Below are 6322 nucleotides of genomic sequence, written 5' to 3'. Positions count from 1 at the left end.
GAGCATGCAGTCCCTTTTGGTTCGTTTTGACCACAGTTAAATCTTATTTCAAGTTATGTTATGCGATGATGTATGATTTTAACACCAATAATTCATATGTGTAAATTATTAAAGGGATATAAAAATTATACGTGATATAAAAATGCATAACGAGAGAAGATACGATTTTTAAAGTAATTCAAATGTTCAAAAGCGAATCCTACACCCACTATGTATGTATTAATAGATGATTACAATCAGATTGCGTGCAACGATCTAAGTTACAGTCTAGAGAGAATTGAAATACATAGAGAGAGGGTCTGTTTTAGGAAACTAAAAATGAGCGAATCCCCATAAATGATAAATGAACCTTCTAGTTATAGTTAAAGGATTCAAGGTAGTAATCATGATTCTGTAGTCAAGCAGGTGTGGTACAAATTTTAACCTACTTCCCATTGGTTGTCTACACAGGAGATATCCTTAAATCGCATAGGGTTTGGATAGGTGAACAATTCCTAGCCACTCGCAAGTCAGACTTTCACCTGTCATACTAACGATAGTCTTACCTCTTTCGTCCTTGTGCGACATGGTAGTGTCTAGATGACACAAAGTATTCCTGAACTCTGATTGGCTGGTGCTGGCATATGCTTACGTCTACCCTTATTTTTTAGGCATAACATTATATATTGTCGTTTTGATTTGCATTATCAATTTTATTCATAACATGATGATAATTGTAAATTGAGGAAGTTGTTGGAATAAAATTTACTACTTACCCAACTCATTTACAACTTCTTGTTGATATTGAATTATTGGAGTTTGCGTATATGAGAAAAAAAAAAAAATGAAAGTATATGTTAATTAAAAAAAAAAAAAAATCAAATGGGATATGCGTCACGGTTTCAATAAAGTTGTTTGTTGTAGGTTTTAGTTTTTATTTGGGTTGTGCATCTATTAAAGGCATGTGAACCCTAAATAGACATAAGAAAATGAAAAATTAATGGGTTTCACCTACATTGACCCTCTACTATTCAAGTTGTTATTAGTTTAGATTTAGGGTTTAATTTTAGAAAGAGAAAGGATATAGAGAGACCCAATCTCGCATTGATTAATGAAATACAAGAATATTGGAATTCTTTTAAACTATCTCTGTGTAATTGAATGATCCGATAGAGATTTTTAGATGTATTACTCAAAAGGTCATAAGTTTAAATTCTTCTTCGATTGTTAATGGAGGTAGTCACTGAAACTCTTATATAACTGGTAGTTTTAAGATTTAAAGAGATTAGTTAAAGTGTACGTAAATTGACCTGAACACTTCTAATAAAAAAAAAAAAGTGATGGTAATCCCTTATATATGAAATTACGAATTATTCACGTATCTTGTCGCATGATGGTGGACATATAAGTAGTCACGTTAATGAGATTCTAATTTTACATACACCGAATTATTGATTTACAAATCACTATCACCAGTGTTTCGTTTCCTACAACAATTATTAGGAAGAAAATAACGGAGGCAATTAAGGATAGAAATAGAGTCACTCTCATTTCAAATCAGATAAATTAATAAAACCAAACAATATTGCTTTAGATAGATTTTTTCATTGACTTCTTTTTATTATATGATAATAAAATCAAACCAGAATAGAATCTCTTGATTAAGTCAAACTTTGAAAACTTACTAATATTGCAAACGAATAAAATCAAGAACATGCATTTATTTAATTGAAATGACAACTCTAAGAGCACGAAGAAAATGAATAAAATGACATCAACCACCACTTAATGGTAAAAGATTTCATAAGTTTTTGAGTTTAAGTCTTTTAAATATTAATAAAGATAATCATTAATACATTTATCTCATCGATAATTATAATTTTTTAAAGTCTTAAGAGATTTGTTGAGATATGTCTAAACTAATCTAAATACCTCTAATGGTCAAAAATAAAATTAAATGGCTTTTATGTTATTAATCTTCAAATTACAAGTACCTCAACTAATCTTTTAGGGTTTTAAAATTGACAGTCGAGTAAATTCTTCAGTGACAATTCCTATTAGCAACTCATAATCTTTTGAGTAATACACCCAAGAGTCCTAATTAACTACTGAGTCGCCCAGTGATGGTTTTTCATTAAATATTGTATATGGCATTGAATTATATGCTAAATTTATATATAAAAATTTAATAAAAAGTAGAATTGATCATATAAAAAGGATCCTTCAAAGCAGAAGAGTCCAACCCTTTCCCTTCGGTCCACAGAAGAAAGATAGCAGTTTCTTAATTTAATGAACTAATTTGGTTGTTTCTTCAAAAGTGAAATAAGCTTCAATTTTATGTGTATCTTTTTTTTTTTTTCCCCCCTTCTTACATGACTTAATATTCTTAAGAAATTTAATATCGTAAAGAAAGAATTGAAGAGTTTTACCGATATAAACCTTTACACGCTAACTATCTCTGAGTGACAAAATAGTTCCATAGGGACTCTTGGATGTATTACTCAAGAAATCCTGAATTCAAGTCCCTCCTCAATTGCTAATAAGAATAGTGATTGGAGCTCTTATCTGACCAGCAATCCTAAAATCCCGAGAGATATGAACACCTCCGATCCTAAAAAAAGAAAAAAAATAAATAAATAAATAACCTTTACACACTCGAATAAATAATCATACACCAAATGTTAAATCTAGGGAAAATAAATGATTAACTACCAGGAGAACGTTACTTTCACTATAGTGAATAATGTTATAGTTTCAAGAAAGGGTAAAATTCCCTTAATAAGATTACTCCAAATGTCCTCAATAACATGCTTTTTAGTTTTTTAATATTTTTACCGCCACATCTCAATCTTAACGATGGTTTATAGGTTGGTAAAATGGTAACTAATGATAAAATGTCATTTGCCTTGTAATAATTAGATTATCAATTATGGTAACAAACTCTCAAACCTTTTTATTATTATTTTTTTTATGATCGGGGGTGTTCGAATCAGTTTATGCATACCTTAACTAATATCTGAGATACTAAAGTTAACGATCAGATAAACCTTTAATAATTATTCCAATTAATAATTAAGATGAATAAAACTCAAGATCTCTTGAATAATATTCTAAAAATCTTTATTCAATCATTCGACTATTCAACGGTAGTTTTTGTTAAACCATTTCACAAACAAAAATTTTAGAAGACAAATTCTATCGCACTCTAATTTTGGATGTGCAAAATTTAGGATAATATTTCCGAGAAATTTATTTTAGAAATACATCAATAACGCAGCGAAAGCAGCGTAAAAATGATGGAGTTGGGAGCAGAGGCTGATGGTCCCAGAGCGAGAGAAAGAGCCAACTTGCCAAGTGGAAGTGGAGCTACAGCCACGTAAGAGTGAAAGAGTATGGGTGTTCCTAATCACGGAGTAAATTGCGCGGCTTCCTAATCATGACAGATTGAGCGAATAGCCAGTAGCAATCCTACAGGTCAGCTCGAAAACGACTCTCGTGGGTCCCCACCGCTTCAATCACACCATTTAAACTTTAACAAAACTGTGATCAACAAAAACTTTGATCGTGGCCCCCACCCGTTGAATGTGAGGTCACTTTTCTTCTTTGTGTTCACAGAAGAATCGAAAGGAGAAACTGCACAACACAACACGCATGCATCCACTGACATGTGTGTCTTGTTGTCTCACGCGCGTCTAAATTCCTTGGTAAAAGTAAAACATTGTCGAGCGAACTTTGGTATGTAGGCGGGTTCGTGGGATACACATACACCAGCCCAGTGGATGAATACTGTACTCTCGGAATTGGCGCGTATTCAACACTTTACTGTTCAGTCATAGAAGGTTGGTTGAAGTTGGGACCTACACGCTCTTGCTCTTCGTAAATTTGTTGATTTTACGTTTTTGTATTTTCTTTTATCAAAACAAAATAAATTATCACATGTTCTATTCCATCTTTTTCGAGTCAATTTATGTATTTAGATCAAATGGAAACATATTTTAACTATATTTTGTTGTTAAACATGATTTCAAATTATGTAATTAATATGTCTTTTTCAGACAAATAGTCAAACATATTTATTACATAAACTCATTTATTTTTAATATTCTAAAAAATGCAAAACGTGCACACTTATCTTTTAACTACTATTTGATGACTTGATGATAAAAAGATAAAAAAGGATTTAAGTTAATGGTCTCTCGAGTTTGAGTTCACGTAACTGTTACTGTTATAAGGGTACCAAATGAACTCTGATCCTATAATAGTTTCAGAATTCTGAGATATTATTAAGATGTATGTAAACTGATTCAGATACTTTCGGTTAAAAAAAAAATGAATGGTGTGTTGTAAAAGGCCAAGAGAGTGAAAGTGAATAATTGTAGGGCAACAGTTTTTTTTCACGTCCATATCTTTGCAATAATTAACTGTATAAAACTTATCTCCACCGAATTCACGTTTAATAAATTACACCCATATCTTCTGCAAATGCCTGTTCCGTGACTAAAATTTTGCAGATCGTCCAGATAATTACAGAGACAGAAGTCTTCGAGTTAGGTTAGGAAAAAAAAAAGAAAAAAAAAAATCTATTCATGCGTAAACAGAGCTTAGAAGGACCTGACCTGACAACATAATCAATATTATAATTATTTTTAAGAACGTGGTCAACGAGTCTTTGAAAAATTGTCTAATACTCCAATAGAACACCACTACTTGAATGGCTGTGGCTATTGGGTGTGTGGTGTTTCAAAGACTTTAATGGGGAGAAACCGGTAGCTTTGGTGCTTTTAATGGATAATATACGTAAATGTTATGGGGTTGTATTTTAATACGCGGATTACTATCTTCTGCAATTTTTTTCTTAAAGGTCTAAAGTTGCTGCTTTAAAATATGAGAAACCCTGTACAAAAAGAAAAAAGTTACCTGAATCCTTTAAATTATGTGTAAAGTTAAGTTTTATTATACGTTCAGTCTTTCCAGTTTGGCATTTGTTTTCTTCACTCAATCAAAGCCAAGTTGCATGAGATATAAAATATCTTGGCAAAGTTTCAGGGCACAAAATATAGAGTTTGGGAGTGAAAGTGACTGTGATGCTGACCTTGGTCTGAAAGGAAATTAAAACCAGACAAACTTATTTATGGAAAAGCTTCACTCTCATCCAATATGGGTGCAAGAAAATTTCGATACTTGATTATGTAAACCGACTTTTCTCAAAGGGAAAGCAACAGTAAATTGATCTGTGAATGTAGCTTTATCCATGGTGGTGGTTGAAATTTCTAATATGTTCATGAATTTTTAAGGTGAGCACATTGAATGCAGTGGTGTGTTCCGAAACCTGTAAGGAGTTGTGATCATTTCTTTTACCTATTGTTTTGAAGGGTAAATTCATTATGGGCAATTGGCCACAGAAAGTAAAGGATTCACCATCCTAATTTGAATTTAAATGCCTGTTTCTACAATGATTATTATTATTTATTATTTTTTTTTTTGGCTATTCAACTTATACGTACTTCACTATTATCTTGAGGTTCTAAGTTAACGGTTAGTAAATTTCTTTTGACTACCCTTATTAGTAGTCACGAGGATTCGAATTTGGACCTTTTGAATACACACAAGTTTCACGACTGCCAAGCTACAGTAGAGATAATTTACAATGAAATTGTATCAGAATCCTTCGATTATATACAAATGTACAAAGGTCCACTCTTGCTTTCAATTAATTTCTTTAATTCTTGGGATTTGTTTTAACATAAATGATTATTATAAATTTGAGTGAAAAACATTGTGATTTTCATGAGGAATCACGTTGAAAAAGCTAAAATCGTGGGTCCTTTGACGAAAAAAAGGGTTTAGGTCTTGATATCTACTGGAGGCTTATCTGATTATTAACTTCAGAACTTTGAAAGATTAACTGAATACGTTAAACTAACTAACAACCGAATAACCAAAAAAAAAAATCTACTGTGCTTTCAATAATCTCTTTATTATGGGGATTGTTTTACAGAGATTAATTATAAATTTGAGGGAAAAACATAGTGATTTTCATGGGGAATCACGTTGGAAAAGCTAAAATTGTGGTCCTATGACTGAAAAAAAAAAAAAAAACAAAAAAAAAAAAGCTTAGGGTCTTGGGCATTTAGTGAGGCTTATCTGATTATAATTTCGAAACTTTAGAGGATTAATGGAAGTATAAAAAAACTGATCAACAACCAAATACCAACCAAAAAAAAAAAAAAAAAAAATCTACTGTACTCTCAATTAATCTCTTAAATTTCTGAGGAGTTGTTTAACAGAGATTAATTATAAATTTAAGTGAAAAAACATGTGATTTTCATAGGAATCACGTTGG

This window comes from Pistacia vera, unplaced genomic scaffold (genome assembly GCF_008641045.1).
Source record: "Pistacia vera cultivar Batoury unplaced genomic scaffold, PisVer_v2 Contig657, whole genome shotgun sequence".
Classification (NCBI taxonomy): domain Eukaryota; kingdom Viridiplantae; phylum Streptophyta; class Magnoliopsida; order Sapindales; family Anacardiaceae; genus Pistacia; species Pistacia vera.
This window is presented reverse-complemented; position numbering follows the sequence as displayed.